General features: G+C 44.3%; 1 protein-coding gene across 2 annotated transcripts in view; it reads right to left on the bottom strand.

The window, feature by feature from the left end:
- The window catches only part of TNXB (tenascin XB), a 168,387-nt gene extending 151,119 nt beyond the window's left edge, over positions 1-17,268 (bottom strand). Inside the window, exon 1 of one of the 2 annotated variants that reach the window (XM_068250294.1) lies at positions 17,005-17,268. The gene's annotated coding sequence lies outside the window, so the exon portion shown is untranslated. The remainder of the gene's footprint in view (positions 1-17,004) is intronic. The other variant, XM_068250295.1, reaches the window with a different exon arrangement.
- Positions 17,269-19,018: the final 1,750 nt, after the last annotated feature.

The following is a 19,018-nucleotide window of genomic DNA, read 5'->3' as shown; positions in this document are numbered from 1 at the left end:
ATGCGCGTCACAGCCTGCCAAGTGGACTATGATGTCCTTCCCGGCCAACTCTCTACAATAAATCCCGCTGCCAGTCCTCTGGCCAAATCACGCTCCCCGGAGACCTGTTTTCCGTTACACGAGTACACAAATGAGGTATAGAGAGCTTTCCTAATTAACTGTAAGAAAAAGAAAAAGTTTATATATTTCTTGCTTAGCAAAATGCAGCAACTATGAGACAATTATTCTCGTTACTTTGTTTCAGTTCAATGTACTTATGCCAAGCCAATATTTAATCTGCTCTCTGCCTCCCCCAAGTCACTGACACAGACTTGCTGCAATGCCTTATGGGACAAGATGTGGTCTCTGCACTGCCAGGGTTCTTGACCCCTTGACAAGGCTTCTCTACAGGGAAATAAGAGGCAGAGTGCAGTGTGTAGCTACCAAGAAATAGAGAAATACAGTTAAAGGGCCACTCCAGGGAAAAAAGCAAGCAGATCAAATCTGACAGAACCGACAGGTTTTGGACTAGCCCATCTCCTCATGGGGGATTATCAGGGTTTTCTTTGTTTGCAAAACCATTTCCTTAACAGCAGTTTAACCGCCAAATAGTAAAATGCAAGCCTCCCTGCTCACTTGCACACCGTTTTGGCAGTTGGACTGAGCAACTGCCATTCAGGGAATGCTTTTGAAAATCAAGAAAACCCTGAGAACCCCCATGAAGAGATGGACTAGTCCAAAACCTGTAGGTTCTGTCAGATTTGCTGGTGTGGTCCTTTTAAAGGGAACCTGAACGGAGTCAAATTATTTAAATAAACACATGATGTAGCTGCAAATGAATATTACATACTCACCTCACTGTCAGTTCCTCTCAGAAGCTCACCATTTTCTTCTTACAGTGATCCCTCCCAGTTCTGACAGTAGAAAAATATATATATTTCCATAGGTCTGCACATCAGTCCCGAAAGAGGGACAATGAGGAAAAGAGGGACAGAGAGATTGGGTCCCTTAAAGAGGAACTCCAGTGAAAATAATGTAATAAAAAAAGTGCTTCATTTTTACAATAATTATATATAAATGATTTAGTCAGTGTTTGCCCATTGTAAAAGCTTTCCTCTCCCTAATTTACATTCTGACATTTATTACATGGTGACATTTTTACTGCTGGCAAGTGATGTAGCTGCTGCATGCTGTTTTGGCAGTTGGAAACAGCTGTAAACAGCTATTTCCCACAATGCAACAGGGTTCACAGACAGGAAACTGCCAGAAGTACCACGGTACTCAGAGCTTCTTGTGGGAGGGGTTTCACCACAATATCAGTCATACAGCGCCCCCTGATGGTCTGTTTGTGAAAAGGTAAAGATTTCTCATGTAAAAGGGGATATTAGCTACTGATTGGGAAAAAGTTCAATTCTTGGCCGGAGTTTCTCTTTAAGAGGGACTGTCCCCTCTGAAAGAGGGGCAGTTGGGAGCTATGAATCTAGCACAGCATCAGCCTCTTTAGATAGAAGTGTCAGACCAATGGTGCCCATACACGGTACAATAAATACTTTACATTTTCCTGTTTATTCGACCAACACGCTCGAATCGAATGACAGTTTAAAAAAATCTTTTTTTCGACCAGTAAAGAAAATAATCCATTATCCTGTTTTTCAATAAAAATCTGATCGGCCATGTTGGAAAAATCTTTAAATTAGATCTAACAGAATAATCAAACAAAATGATCTAATCGAAAAAAAAAAGAAAAAAATTGTACCATGTATGGGCACAATAAGTCCAACGCTTTCATCAGCATGGGCCTCATCCTTCACCATTGCAGCATGTAATTGAAATATTGGCCTCAATTCACTAAGCAGTTTAGACTAGTCTACAGATGGTTTTTAGTCTACTGATGGTTTGGTGTAATGTTTTAGACCTGTTTTTAGACCTGGTCTAACATTCAGTGATTACACAGTTCACAAAGGCAAACAAGGAGTAACCACGCCCACTCTTTCTGACAGAGATTAGACCAGCTGATTTCTGTCAGTAAAGTAATTCTGTGAGGTATTTTAGATGTGAGGATGGAACCTTCTGAATTAATTATGCAGGAGTTTAATTGTATCCAGAGGAGAGCTCATGAAAGATGGTGGCTGTCAGTCATAGCTACTTGTTTGTGAATTGCATCTTTTGATCATTTCCCCTGCTTTACCCACCTAATTACCAAATGTTTTAGACCAGGTCTGAAAACAGGTCTAAAACATACGGTAATTATGAGTGAATTCCTTTTTGATGCAACTGATGTACACCAAACCATCAGTAGACTAAAAACCATTAGTAGACTAATCTAAACTGCTTAGTGAATTGAGGCCATTGTGTGCGCACATTTGGGCTTGCCACCAGGGGCGCCCTTGCTGGATCTGGTCCAGCACGGCATCAGCCTATGTGGAGCAACTCACTTTGATCCCCTCTGGTTCTGTGCTGCACCGCATAATTACATAGTAAAACTGCTGCACGTGCAAGGAGGCGGAGCTACAGTGCGTTAGCTGACACTAGTCCCAACCACCCCTCCCCTTTCCCTGCAAGCAGGTAGAGAACATGGGTGTAACAATTACCCCTGTGACCCCCACCATCGCAGGGGGGCTGCTCCTCCCCCCAACAGCAAGTGCAGCCAATAAGCAAAAAACCTCCCCGTTCTCTCACAAAAACCCTGCACAGGGGCGTGTGTTATTTTCTCCTGCTTTCAGGTGCTGCTTCTCTGCTGCCTTTCGCTGGCTCCCGATCACGTGACCTGCATGCGGCTCAGGGACCAAGGAGGCCCCATGCTATCCTTTTTGCAGGAGGGCCCTATTAAGTCTAGTTACACCCATGGTAGAGACCCTATCAGATCCTCACCGCTGCAGCACTCCTTGGATTACCCCTGCCCCCTCCCCCCTCAACAAAGTAAGTGCTGGGGTGCACGTGAGTGATCGCCAAAAATGGATCAAAAGGGGTTAAACATACTAGGGAAAAAACTGCTGACAGATCATGAACTGTGTAAAGCGTACTCATCATCATTCGCAAACACGAAGGCCCCGGCCTCCCCACCCCCTGACGCGCGCTTTCGTATAACCAGCGCTCAAACGATGAGTGACGAGGAGTCATTGCTGTAGGTTTCTGCACCTCACCAGTTAATAATCCGCAGCTTCGGCTCTGGATTACATTACGGTTAAACGGCCAATCCATCATGACACGCTCTCATTATGATAATAAAGCGCTACGAAATCCCCCTGAAGTCGGGGTCTTTCCCGGAACGCCGGCCACACGGGCTCACTCCGCTGCTTCACGTGCGTTCCATTTATTTATTCACATCTTCGCAGCTGTTTTGACGTTAAACTTGTGAGGAAGTCTGTCCCCGCGCACCTGCCTTGTACGTAAATAACTTTAATAACCCATCTGTGTTAGATGTCAGATGTAAAGCAGAGATCATGACTGAAAAATTACAGGCCGATCCCCCGTGTTTATTTTAAACATCGGCAGCTTTATTTAATAAAGCAGACAAGCAATATACCATTTTAGGGTAATCCATAGCAACCAGGCAGTCAGCAAAATTACCTCACTCTTTTGACCGCTCTGAACTGATGGAAGGCGAAACTCGATTGGCGGGTTGTGTGTTTTTTAGAGCAATTTACGCATTATCATAGCGCTTCGCTTTGCCTCATTAACCTGTTAAGGTCCGCCAACCGCAGACAGGACTAATCCCCGATGAGGTATGTCTTGCCGCATCAGGAAACAGATCGATCACCACGCTTAAACTTTATTTTCTTAAAACACGCGAGGGGAACACACACAGTCTCGCCAATGTACACAAAAGTAACTTGTTTTTGCTCATCTTGATTAGCTTTCAAAGGGGGAGATCTTCGCTTATTCGCGTCTACGGTACACAAACACTAAAATTGCACTGGTTGCTATGGAGACGTAACTGAAAACAGCGAGCCAACGAGGCCCTAATGAAAGCCATGATATACACGGTATCTAAAGAGGCCCACAGACGACAGAGGGTAGGTAGAGTCTCATCGACCTCGGGGATTACTATCTGCCTGCATTTAGGCATAAAGGAATGTTTTATACGCTCGCTAACGCTAAGGGGCATGGCGGGGGATGGGGCCGGATGCAAATACCACCTACGCTATTCTATGCTGGGGGTCGACCATGATTAGTAAGACTTTGGAAGTGAGGTCATTCTTTCACGCAGGATTGCGCTGTCTCGGTTTAGGCGCAGGCATGTACCAGGTTCATTTTTGAATGTTCTAAAAATTGTGACCGCCCCGACTGACTCCAAGAGAACCTGTGTCGAATTTTGCAGAGGGGAATCTAAAGGTAAGCTCGCATTCTGTGCTGCTGGATCACTCTCTGTATAGTATGCAGATGAAACAGGCGACAATCAAGTTATAACAAATTAAAAGGAATAGAAAGAGGGGATGTAACACTTACCTCCCCATAGAAGATTCAACACAAATCTGTACTGTAATCTAAGCAAGCGTGGCGCCTCCATGATTACAGAACAGCTGCTCCGGTTTTACTACCTGAGGAAGCGGGTTGATTCCCACAAAACGCGTCACAATTTTTGGAGCACACAATTAAAGATGTTTGATGATAAATCTCGTGTTGAATCTTCTATGGGGAGCAGAGGTGTAGCTAGAAACCATGGGGCCCCATAGCAAAATATTGTTTGGGGCCGCCCCACTTTTGTGCCCTCCCACACACGCCAGTTTTAGGTAACCAGAGGTGCATCCAAGAATTAGTCAACTCCCCCCAGTATTAGTTGCCAGTGGTACCCCAAGCATTAGTAGCCAAAGGTACCCCAGTATTAGGTAGCTCCCCAGTATGGCTAGTCAGAGGGGCCTCTAGCAATAAATAGCTTTCCAATATAGGTAGCTAGAGGGGCCCCCAGTATTAGGCAGCTCCCCCAGTATGGGTAGACAAAGAGTCTTCCAGCTCAGGTATAGCATCTGTTGCTATGGGAAGGATCAGTACCAGGTATACTGTCTGTTGCTATGGGGAAGAATCAGTGTCTGGTATACTGTCTGTTGCTGTGGGGAAGGATCAGCGTCTGGTATACCGTCTGTTGCTATGGGGAAGGATCAGCGTCTGGTATACCGTCTGTTGCTATGGGGAAGGATCAGCATTAGGACACTCATACAGCAATTTGTGCATAAACAAATTTAGGATTTACTAACAATAGGCTATGAGCAGGGGCGTAGCAATAGGTGCAGAGGTAGCGACCGCATCGGGGCCCTTGGGCCAGAGGGGCCCCAAAGGGAGCTCCCTCAACCACAGTATTAGCTTTCTCTTGGTCCTGTGCTCATAATAATAACTTCTACTCTGAATAGTGGGAATCATTACCAAACTGTTCTTGCACCTCTGACACTGTAGTTGCCATCGGCAGATTTTGGTGCGCCATATCAATTGTTATGTATAGAGTGCTTAGGGGGCCCCAATGTAAAACTTGCATCGGTGCCCACAGCTCCTTAGCTACGCCACTGGCTATGAGATATCGGTCTAGTCACATGCCGAACATTATTGTCCTTTTCATGTGAGCGGAGGTACACTTTATACTATGCCTTTTATGGGCTGTACAGATTACAGTCACAAGCCTTCAGAGACAGCTCGGCTCATCGGGCTGGTGCAGAAGCCTGCGAGTGCAATCTACTCACGTAGCCAATAAAATGGATCATCTTACTGTACATTCTTGAGGCTAACCACTAAACCTCAGCTTGGCCCATTAAACTGAACTCGAGGGAAGCGTACAAAAACCATTCAATCCAGTAACAGACGTGTTTAAGGATGAGATATAGAAGTACAGATAGGGTTGTAGTGCTGCAAATTGGATTTTTATGAGGAAACAGACCAATAATTGTACAGTGAACCAAAATCAGCACAGAGGAGTGAAATACAATATACTTTTATTAACCAATAAAACAAGCAAAACGTGTGACAATAAAAAGACAATCATAAGACCAATGCTGTACATTCTATGAATATCTATATTGGGCAACATACAAAATAGTAACAGTATCCTTTGTACACAAACGTTTTTGTGTGAGGCAGAGAAAGTGAAATAAAGTTGAAGTAAATCAAAATGTAAAAAGATGTATGAGGAGTATATAGTCAAGTCACTGACTGACCTCAGAGGAGCTCACAATCTGTATTCCCTATCATAGTGATAGTCTAATGTCCTACCATATTATTATTATTATTATTATGTATTCATATAGCACCGACATCTTCTGCATCACATTACAGAGTACATAGTTCTGTCACTGACTGTCCTCAGAGGAGCTCACAATCTAATCATACCATAGTCACAGTCTAATGTCCTACCACATTATAATGTATTTCTATAGCGCTGTCATCATCTGCGGCACTTTACAGAGTGCATAGTCATGTCACTGACTGTCCTCAGAGGAGCTCACAATCTATTCCCTATAATAGATAGTTATGGTCTAATGCCCTCCTATATATTACTATTATGTATTTATATGGCATTGACATCTTCTGCAGCACTTTACAGACTACATAGCCATGTCAATGAATTACCTTGGAGGAGCTCACACTCTATTCCCCATCAAAGAATCATTACTGGGTAAGGAGTCCTTGGGCAAGACTCCCTAACACTGTAGGCTGGCCTTTGGAGCGCACAGTTTGTGGCTGCAGCTCTCGAGCGCTTTGAATCTGGCAGGAGAAAAGCGCTATACAAATGTTAGGATTATTTTTTTATTAATCCCTATCATACTTAAATGTCCATTGTAGTCTATTGGAAAATTTAATGGGAAGCCAATTAACTTACCTGTATGTTTTGGGATGTGAGAGGAAACTAGAGTGTCCTGAGGAAACCCACACCAGCCAATGTTTGCTGAGGTGTGAGGAGGAGGAGCTCAGGTTTCTGGCTGTGAGGTCTAGCTGGAGCTATCTGAATTTCAAGACTGACTAGACATTATTTTGGCAGGTAAAAAATATCACGCATACTACAGTATATTCTATCTGCATATATAGCTGACTGGAATTCAGCTTTAACTCAACCAAACCTAACCCCCTGATCAAAACAACCTAACCTCTACCAGACCCAAGTCATCATTTTAACCTCTTTAACAAACTTGTAATGTTATTATAACTCTAAAACCAAACCACAAACCTCAACCCAATCCCTTAACCATACCGCAACCCAATTACTGAACCAAACCTATAATCTCAGCTTAAGCCCTGAACCAAACTTGTACCTTGCCATAAGCCCCAGGCCACATCTGTGACCTCAACAGTTAACAACTTTGGGCACATTTACCACTATTTCATGTTATCTCAATTTGGAGATAATGGCCTCAATTCACTAAGCTTATCTCCTGTCTTTAATAACGTTTCTAGAGTTATCACCATGGTGATGAGGCATGTAGTATTCAGGAAACATTCTACCTCAGGCAAACCTTCTGTTCTTAAGTTAACTCTTCAATCTTTAACCTCTTGACGACCAGCTAACGCCGATTGGCGTAAACTGGTCGTCTGCGGGTTACCATGGAAACAACGGCCGCTCGAACGAGCGGCCTTTCCATGTCAGTTCACGGAGGGTGTCTCCGTGAACAGCCGGAGAGCCGCCGATCGCGGCTCGCCGGCAAAATGTAAACAGGCGGGGAAGGAATCCCCGCTGTTTACATCATACGGCGCTGCGCATCAGCACCGTAAGGCAGATTGGCGATCCCCGGTCTCTGATTGGCCGGGGATCGCCGGCATATGATAGGCTGAAGCCTATCCTTCAATGCTCAGGATGGAAATCCGTCCTTCGCAGCTCACAGGGGGAGGGAGAGGGAGGGAGCGGCGAGACGGCGGAGAACGCTGCGGAGGGGGGCTTTAAAGAGCCCCCCCCCGCTAAGCAAATGCAGCCGGCGGCGATCAGACCCCCCCAGCAGGACATCCCCTAGTGGGGAAAAAAGGGGGGTAGTCTGATCGCCCTGCTGCACTCCTGATCGGTGCTGCGGGCTGTAGAGCCCACGCAGCACCGATCATTGAAAAATCCCCTGGTCGGCAATTAAAATAACTCCAGAAATCTAAAATTCAGCCTGTTAATTAACTGCGTGTGAACATAACTACAGAGGAGGTAACTTAACTACAGAGGAGGTAACTTAACTACAGAGGTGGTAACATAAAGGAATGCAGAGATAAGATAACTGTCTTACTGTGTGGAGGCAAGTTTTCTCTTGCCTTATTATCTCCAGCATGATCTTAGTAAATTGAGGCCAATGGCCCCAATTCACTAAGCTTATCTCCAACGTTTCTAGAGTGATCACCATGATGATGAGGCATGTAGTATTCAGGAAACATTTTACCTCAGGCAAACCTAAAATTAACTCTTCTGTCTTTAAGCTAAGGTGAGATCTCTAAAGTTAACTCTTCAATCCTTAAAATAGCTCCAGAATTCTGAAAATAACTACAGAGGAGGTAATTTAACTACAGAGGAGGTAATTTAACTACAGAGGAGGTAACGTAAGGAATGAAGAGATAAGATAACTCTCTCACTGTGTGGCGGTAAGTTTTCTCTTGCCTTATTATCTCTAGCATGATTTTAGTGAATTGAGGCCAATGGCTCTTGTTCTGGTTTGCTGGTACCCCAGAGTTTAAGAGACTGCTTTGAAACACTTTCCCGATACATCTCTGTACCTTTTCTCAGAGCTTCTATAATCTCCATTGTTTTAGCTACCGTGACTCCGTGAGCTGCTTGTTGATACCTAACTTCAGCCTAGCCCCAAATCAAATCCATTACCTCAGATTAATCCAAAACAAAATCCATATCCTCAATACAACCTCTAAAAAAGCCCCTGGCATCAACTTATCCCACGATTTACATCTCTAGCATCAACTTAACCCGCAAGCAGCCCCTACCATCAAACCACACACACACACACACACACACACACACACACACACACACACACACACACACACACACACACACACACACACACACACACACACACTGTACATACATACACACACACACACACACAAAAACACACACACGCACACACACACACTGTACATACATACACACACACACACACACACACACACACACACAGTACATACATACACACACACACAGTACATACATACACACACACACACACACACACGCACTGTACATACATACATACACACACACACACACACTGTACATACATACACACACACACACAAAAACACACACACGCACACACACACACACACACACTGTACATACATACACACACACACACACACACACTCAGTCTGTAGCATTAATCTAACCCTTAACCAAATCCATAATCTTAACCTAACACTAAGCCAAATCCATAACTTCAACCTACCGCTCAAACCAACCTCCACCATTAACTTTCTATCATCAGCATAAGTAACCCCCAAACCCAAATACTAGCATCAACCTAACACCAGATGTAACCCTTTAGTGAAGCTTTTAACTTTAATTCAACCTCTAAACCAAACCCTAACATCAACATAGTATCTGAACCAGATGCTAACATCAACATAAAACCCATAGCAATCCCTATCATCATAACTACTAAACAACACCATAACATCAGCATAACTCCTTAACTAAATCCTAACATCATTACAGTTACGTAACCAAACTCCTAAACCAAACCCTATCATCAATGCAACTCCTAAACCAAACCCCAGTATCATCATAACTACTAAACAAAACACTAACATCATCGTAATTCCAAAGCCGAACCCTAACATCAACATGACTCCTAAACCAACATTCAAAATCATCATAACTCCTAAATCAAACATTAACATCATAACGCCTAAACCAAATCATAACATCAACATAAATCCTAAACTAAACCCTATCAACATGACTCCTAAACAACATTCAACATCATCACTCATAAATCAAACATTAACATCATCATAACTCCTAAACCAAACCATAACATCAACATAAACCCTAAACCAAACCCTTACATCAAGATAACTCCTAAACCAAATGCTACCATCGGCATACCTCCTAAACCAAAGCCTAAAATCAACATAACTCCAAACCAAACCCTTACATCAGCATAACTCCTAAACCAAATCCCATCATCAACATAACCCCTAAACCAAACCCTTATCTAGTTAACATCAGTTAACTCCTGTACTACAAAGGTAAGTGTGGAATCTTCTGTATGTGGAGAACATAGGTGTAGCTTTTGTTTGCTAAACTGTTCCTGAGTTCAGAAATACTTTACCTCCCAAACAGAACCTATGTCCTCACTGTAAAGGTGCATTACATATGAACGTCTTGTGTTACCCGTCAGGAATGAGCTTGAGCCTACAAGTGACTACCGGAAGTGAGAGCTGTATAGACGTGGTCATAGTACTGTCGCTATGGAAAGAGAAGGCGAGTAAGCTAAGGAGGTGTGCACTGGCACACGGCCATCGCTTAAAGATCCAGCATCATGCCTTGGCCAAGTTTCACCTTGTGGATGTGCCCAGCAGAACTCTTAAACCAAACCAGAACATCAGCCTCCACTTAAACTACACTACAAACCACAAGGTAACACCTAAACCAAACTTTATCCTCAACCTGAGCTCTAGGCCAAACCCCTAACCTCATTCTAATCCCAAACTTTCAGAGTGAAGACATCATCAATACATCTCCAGAGAAGATATTCACAGATGTATCATCTCATGAATGCTTTCACAGATGTCAGTTCTCATAATGATACTCTATGTGCCAAACAAATCCATGCCGAAACATAAGGGCCGAAAAACTCTGCCAATGTAAACGAACAAAAATTCCGATCTGTGTGATAAACCTTGTATTGAGGACAGCGCAAGAGCTGCTAAAGTACTTAAGTTTCTGATGAGACACCTGTCCTATCGTGCTATTCCTCTTCTTCTACCCATTAATAGGAATTCAGTAATGAAGACCAGAAAAGGATTGAAGAGCAGAAAGAGATGAAATGGGGCTCTGGGCAAGATAGCACTTTTTGCCCAGTGCTGATGGTCACCTGGCTTTTTTAGTTAGATTTAGTGGGAGCTAGCATCCCCCAGACCCCTAGACTCTCTACAGGCCCTAGGAAGCTGTCTAGAATTGCCTTGTGGATGATCCGGTTTTTATAAAGACATACTGCTGGCTTGGCCTCCCAAATATTTGTATAAGCTCAAGAGTCCTCTGTGTTATCAATAACTAAGTTTCCATTCCTATCTATAATGTATCAGGGTTTTTTCCGCTATGAAACACGATTGCAGCTTTGTTGCAATCGCATTTCCCATTAATTTCCACTACTGTGATTACGATTCAGCTACTATACACAGTAGAGGAGCTTAATCGCATGCAAAGGTATCAGGGCGACAATTGCATTCGGGACAAAATCGCTACACAATTGGACTGCATTGATGGAAATGGCTGCTGACATTTCCATTAGTTTCACTGTACCCTGCGTTTTGCAATCTGTTAGAGGTCGCAATCGGATCGTAAACCGCAACACGCAAAATGCCAGTGGAAAAAAAGAGCCCTTACTGCCTACAGCTTTACCACCCCTTTCCAGCCCCAAACTGTGTAAAATTGTTGCCTGCACCCCCCTCCAGGCACATTAGCAGCCATGGTGCAAAATACTCTAAATAGGTTCATTCAGATATACTCAGTGCTGGACATGTGATCATGCTATGTCCATTCAAACTTCTGGGTCCCCTGTGATACATTGTGTCTTGGAGAAAAGGAGTGGCTAAGCTTCAGCCTGGGCAAGGCTTTTACACTAAGGGACCTCCCCCTAGTAAATTAGGCAGGGGAGGAATGAGATTTCAGCAATGTGATTTAGGGCCAGTGTACACCAAAAAGCTCTAGCGTGATCGCAAACGCTTATTGAAGTGATTTTTCAAGGCGATTCTAGGCATGTGCCTAGCGATTTTTTTATCTATACCAAGTGAGTTTTGGAGCGTTTTGTGTAGCATTTTATTTAATTTTTTTTTATAGATACAGTACAGCTGCTAGTGTACTGGTTTTGACACAAAAACACTTGGAAAATCGCTCTGATCTAGTGCTTTTCAGAGCGATCTTCCACATTCCTATACTTAGGGCCCGTTTCCACTAGCGGCTGCAAGACGCGCGGCAGCACTTCCTGGTCTGTGAATACGTAGATGAATCCCAGAAGCTGTGCCATGCATGGCTATGGGATTCGCTGCCTAACGCACAAAAAATGCTGCAATGTCGTCCAAATCGCTAAGGCAAGCGATTCGGACGGCGGCATAATTATCCCCTATAGCAGAGTTTCCCCGCGCGATTTGCTTGCGGGGAAACTGCGGATTCGGCCCGATTTCCGCAGCAGTGCAGAATGGCCCTTAATGTTGAGACTGAATCACCTCAGAAATCAGCAGAAATGCTGCAGGACCTGAGTTTGCGTTTGGGAAAAAAATCACATCGCTCTGGTGTGCTCCATCCCATTCAAATACATTTGCCAAGTGCTTTTTAAAGCAATAGCGTTTTTTAAAAGCGCTCTTGGTGTGCACCAGCCCTTAGTTGGGGGTGCAGTAATGTGGAAGTGTTCTTGGAATGCAGCATGGAAGGTTGTGGAAAGGAAAGGAGGTGTCCTGACAGTACCAATCGCAGCCAAAGCATCTAGAAGTAGCTTTGAATACATAGCTGTCCAGTCAGATGGCACTGGGGGTCACATGATCATGCAGGTCCACACAGGTGGAAATTGGGGAAGGAAATCAGAGGGGTTACATAGTTACTTGAGGCTACATAGGTTGAAAAAAGACATCCATCCATCAAGTCCAACCAGAATAGTAATACCATAGTTAAAAATAAATAAGTACACTTTAGGGAGGAGAGAGGCCATCGTTAGGTTAACTAGAGAGGGCATGGGAAAAAATGCTGGAAATGGAAATTGAACCTGGACTCTGGGGGTGGAAAACAAAAATGTTCACCCCACAGCCACCATGCCGCCCTTGTGGGCAACGATATATTTGTGGTGGCATCAGGTGAATTACTCATCATCCAATGATCTGCCAGCCCTGTTCTGGTAGACCAAACACCATGTCTAAAGGCTCAAACACACGTCCAACATAATGCACAACTAACCGCACAACATGACCCCACGCACGACAAGTTGTTTACAAGACAAGTAACGATTTGTACACACATGGCCAACCTGCACCATAGTTGGGCAGGTTGATCCACCGGATGGTTCTGGCAAACCATCTGTTATCAGTTGGTTATCTTGTTGTGTGCCAGCCGTACACACGCCCAAATATCTTCCTCCAAACAGACTATGTTTAGATGATAGTTGGTAAGATTGTTCAGACTTGTAAATCTTTAGATTCTTCAAATAGATGCGCGCGCATCCTCGCTAGAATGACGGAGCACCGGTCCGCCATCAGCCTCCCAGCGCCGATCGCCGCTCAGAGACTGGTGGATGGCAGCGCTGCGATCTAAGGCAGCGCTATACAGGGGACAGCCGTGTCACTCGGCTGTCCCCTCCAGAGGCACAAACGCGATACGCTGTCATAGGCTGAAGCCTACGATAGCCAATCGCGCTGATTGGCTGGCAGGGGGAGGAAGGGCGGGGGTATGATAAAATAAATTAAAAAAATAGAATTTATTAGAAAAAAAAAACCAAATAAATAAAAAAAAATAAAATAAACACACCGGCAAGGATCAGACCCCACCAACAGGAAGCTCTTTTGGTGGGGAGAAAAGAGGGGGGAGGGAGGGATCACTTGTAATTGATGAGTGCTTGTGTGCAGTACAAGATATCAGCACATGGGACTGTACTGAACTTGCCCATTACAGTTGAGATAGATCAAAGTTGATCAGAAACTGGCTAATATTCAGTGATTTTCTTCTATTTGATACAGAACAAAGCAATCAAATTCTATCCAATACACACAATACAATTTCCCTTCAGATAGACGGGTTACATAGATAATTTCTGAAATGTCAGATAAGATTTCCTATCGTGTTTCTGATCAATTTTGTATAGAAATGCTCAGAAAATCGATCAGAAAAATGGAAATCAGATCGGACCAGTTCTTCAAAATCAATCATTGCCAATAGATTATCAATAGAGGCATCATGTATTGCAGAAATAGTTTTATGTAATATAAGCAGCCAGTGCCGATACCAGAAATCATGTCAGGAAACTAATTATTTCTACAGCAATAAACCAATTGAATCTAGCAGATACCGATTGATCCGATAAATGTTTACACTTCTGCAGTGGGAGCTACGGTATATTAACTACCAAAAGTATCTTACAGAGACCTGTCACAAAATCACCTTAAATCTAAACAGCTTATTTTCTAATGTCCCTATCATAGTCTAGGGACAATTTCCTGGGGGAAGTGAAAGGAAACTAGAATATCTGGAGGAACTCAGCGCAAACATGGGGAGAAGATACCAGTTCTGTGCACACACACTACCAACTCCACACACAATACCAACTCCATGCACACACACTATCAACTGCAGACACACACACAGACACAATACCAACTCCATGCACACACATTACCAACTGCAGGCGCGCACACACACACACACACACACTACCAACTCCATGCACACGCACAATACCAACTCCATGCACACACACTATCAACTGCAGGCACACACACACACACTACCAACTCCATGCACACACATTACCAACTGCAGGCACGCACGCGCACACACACACACACACACACACACACACACACACACACACACACACAATACCAACTCCATGCACACACACAATACCAACTCCATGCACATACACTACCAACTGCAGACACACACACACACACACACACACACACACACACAACTCCATGCACATACACACTACCAACTGCAGGCACACACACACATATGCATTTTGTGGACTACCAAACACATCAGACTGTGGTGATTTGCAAAAACTTACTGATACAATCAAACCAAGTCCATTTAAAATCTCGAACTGTAGTGCTGGGACCACACTATGCAATTTCCCAATTTATCGACTGGTAATCTGACAGGCAGTTAAAGGTGTGTACATGTCCAAACTGCTTGCAAGTTCCATCCCTGGGCAGGACGCTATCCGCATGGAGACTGTATGTTCCCCCCAGACACCCCAGATTCATCCCACATCTAAAAAACATCCCGATATTTTCATCGGTTACCCTCCAAATTGGTTCCAGACTATGACAGGGACATCAGATTGCAAGCTCTTCTGTGAGAGAGTTAATGACAAGACTATGGGCTTAGCAAAGAACTGTGGAAGATGGTGACACAATATAAATAAACTAAATATAAATATATATATTGCAAATAGAGAATATACAGTATATATACAGTGTATGTATGTGTACTATTATTATTATTTAAATGTATAGCGGCAACATCTTCCGCAGCGCTGTACAGAGTATATTGTCTAGTCACTTAACTGTCCCTCAGAGGGACTCACAATCTAATCCCTACCCTATAGTTATATGTCTATGAACTGTATGTATCGTAGTCTAGAGCCAATTTAGGGGGAAGCCAATTAACTTATCTGTATGTTTTTGGGATGGGAGGAAACCAGAGTGTCTGGGGGAACCCCAAACAGACACGGGGAGAACATGCAAACTGTGCAGATAGTGCCCTGGCTGGCACAACACACACACACTTGTATATCTGTCGGTATATGTGTACTGTGAGTGTCCATACTATATCGGTATCTTGAAAGTACTGCTGATATCAGCACGGTGTCAGATTCCGCTGGTACAGTAACCAGAGCATAAAACTATCTCTACAAGACACGCTTACTCAGTTCTGTGTTATCCCCAAGCATTCAACTGGACGGAGTTCAGTACAATTAACACTTTGCTTAACTCACAGCAACCAATCAGAAATAGGAATTCATCCTCTTTTGACATCTCGCACATTTTTTGCTACTCTTGTTTCTTCTGTCCTTGACTTTGTAGTCCCTTGCATGGTTTAGGTGGAACCATATACTTGGTACACACCGCGCAATTTCCCGTCAGATGGGTCAAAACGATTATTTCCAACAGGTCCGGTCTGATTTCCAATAGTTTTTCTGATCGGTGTTGTATAGAAGTGATCGGAAAATCGATCAGAAAAACAATCGAAAATCAGATCGGACCTGTCGGAAATAATCGATTCGAACCCGTCTATCTGACAGGAAATTGCATGGTGTGTACCAGACATTAGTTCACAATGATGTGAAGCAGGAGGCGACTGACTAATGATCATCTCAATACTGACTTCAATAAATGTAATCAGAAATAAGACGTTATCATTCTGAGGCCTGGAACCCACTACAAATCGCTATCGCTAATCGCTAGCGTTTTAGAAGCAATTTCATTAGCGTTTTCTGGCGATTTGGGTAGCGATTTTAAAAAGTGTAAGCGTTTTGCCAGCGATTGTGTAGCGATTAGAGTTTTTAATTCTGATAGGTCCTTTTAATTAATTTTAATTTGTTTACAGTGTGCAGTCATTTCAAAACTATAGCAAAATCGCTCTGTGCAGGTTTTGATGAGCGATTACGCCAGCGTTTATATACTTTACATTGCAGAGACTCTAACGCTAAACACGAAAAATGCTGCATGTCCTGCGTTTTGCAATTTGCTAATCGCAATCACTCTGGTTGAATTAGGCCCACCCGTTAACATTAGCTGAGCGTTTAGGGAAATCGCTAGCGGTTTGAATCTCTCCCTAAACGCTCACAAAAACGCTCTAGTGGTTTTGAGCCCTTACTGATTAAAGGCAAAATCGGATCATTCATACATAAACTGAACCACACCATGTGTGCCCTTTCTACAAACAGGCATACAACTCTATTAGCAGGTTATAGTCCATCTACACATATATCACATTATGGTACATTATCTCCTTCTGATGTTCAAATGTATACAAGCTGAGCGTTCTTATACTGTCAGTCAAAAGGAAGAGAGTCTGAAGAAGAGCGATTAGCCGAAAGCTTCCTTTCTTTAAAGTTAGCCAATAAATGGTATCATCCTGAATGAAAACGTCCTGCTTTTAGTACTGGTGATAAGGAGACGTACCTCTGCAGATGTGCTGTGCTGGACACTCTCTCCTGCTGTTGGTGGGTTCTGCAGCTGCCACTTGCTGTACCTGCAGCTGTCTCTCCGCTCTCCTGCAGTGGACAGGGTTGTCCCGGTGACAGATGTTCGCAGTCTCCGAGCAGCAAGCTGTCTCCGCAGCTCCCGGTCCTGTGTGTGGATGGGGATTGCTGTTATCCCTTGTCTGACTGCCTGTGTACTGCTTGGATGACTGACAGATGGAGAGAGTGAGGAAGGCAGAAGGGAGGGAGAGATAGGTCCAACTTATGATGTCATGGTGAAATTTCTGATACACATCTGTAATGACATCAATGCGTCGTACACCCCTTTCTGTCCGCTGACTCCTCTCTCTCTCTCCCCCCCTTTCAGCAATCTGCCCCCTCCTCTGATTACTCTCTCTCTCTATCCTGCTCTGTCTTTCCAAACTCTGTCCATCATTTCAGCCTCCTCTTCCACCCGCGTCTGCAGACCGCAAATCCCAGCAGAAACTAAAGTTGTTTTTTCATGTATTATCTCATTTCCATATTATTTCCTGTATTTGTGTAGTGCCAACATGTTACGCAGCATTTCAGTGCATACAAGCATCCACATCTGCCCAAATCTATGACCCTTATTCAATTCACTTTTCCTCCGGACTTTTTCTCCTAAGAGATACTTTTTCATCTGTTTAAAATAACTTTTTAGGACTCTGCAATTGAGAAAGTACAAAAAAAAAAAAAAGGTTGGTGAAAGGGGACTGTCAAAATTATTTTGAGTACTTTCTTGCTGGCTGCTGGCTTTTGTGATTGACAAGTTGTGACAATAGCACCTAGGAGAAAAAGTGCATTATGGTTTGGTTCACACATAAATCTGTACATTTTTCAGTCCAGTCCTGTCAGATTTGCATCATTTTTACCTGACTGGACCGGAAATGTACACTTTTTGCGTGTGAACACAGCCATGGAGAACAGATACAAAACTGGCTGGACTGGACTGGAAATGTACACCTTTTATGTGTGAACGCAGTCATAAAAACACATACAAAACAGATACAAAACTGACAGGACAGGCCTGGACCAAAAAATTTAAAGATTTATGTGTGAACACAGCCACACAAAACTTGATGCCAACTGTCAAAAACTGACAGGACAGGACACCTTTTTATGTGTGAACCAAGACTAAAGGCCCGTACTCACGGGCTGCAAATGTTGCCTGTCGCCAGCACACGTGAGCGTGTGGGCGACAGGCCGGCGACAGCTTCTCGCCAGGTCCCTCCGCGTACACACGCGGAAGAGGGACCAGCGGCGAGGCGGAAGCTGTCGCCGACGTTCCTACTCCCCCCGCCGGAAGCTCCATTTGATACAATGGAGGTTGCTGTCGCTAGTCCGCGTACTCACGCGGACTAGCGACAGTTGCGGGGGAGGTGCGGCGGCGACTGTCGCCATGCGATTGAAACTTTCAATCGCATGGCGACATGAGCGGCGGGCGACAGTTCGGGGTGCGCGCGCGTGCGACGGCCCATACTCACGGGCGACCTGTCGCCGCAACACGCGCGCGCCGCGTGTTGAGGCGACAAAAGTCCCTCGTGAGTATGGGCCATTAGTAAAGGCCACTGGCACTGGGGTTGATTCACAAAGCTTTTCTGTTGAATTAACTCACAATTTATCATCCCTCCTTAACCTCCTTGCCGGTTATCCTGAGCTCAGCTGCGGAGGATTCCTCAGGCCCTGGTGGGCCAATTTGCATATTTTTTTTTGTTATATGCAGCTAGCACTTTGCTAGCTGCATGTATCATCCAATTGCCGTCGATACCCGCCGATCCGCCGTTACCCGCCTCGCCGCACCCCCCCCCCCCCCTCCAGGCCCCTTGCGCAAGCCTGGATCATCAGTGCCAGGCAGCGCTGAGGGGTGGTTCGGGACTCCGTGTGACGTCATGACGTCAATGACGCCAGTCCAATCGTCGCCATGGCGACGCGGGAAGCCCATACAGGAAATCCCGTTCAGAACGGGGTTTCCT

The sequence above is a fragment of the Hyperolius riggenbachi genome, chromosome 8 (assembly GCF_040937935.1).
Source record: "Hyperolius riggenbachi isolate aHypRig1 chromosome 8, aHypRig1.pri, whole genome shotgun sequence".
NCBI lineage: Eukaryota > Metazoa > Chordata > Amphibia > Anura > Hyperoliidae > Hyperolius > Hyperolius riggenbachi.
This window is presented reverse-complemented; position numbering and strand designations above follow the sequence as displayed.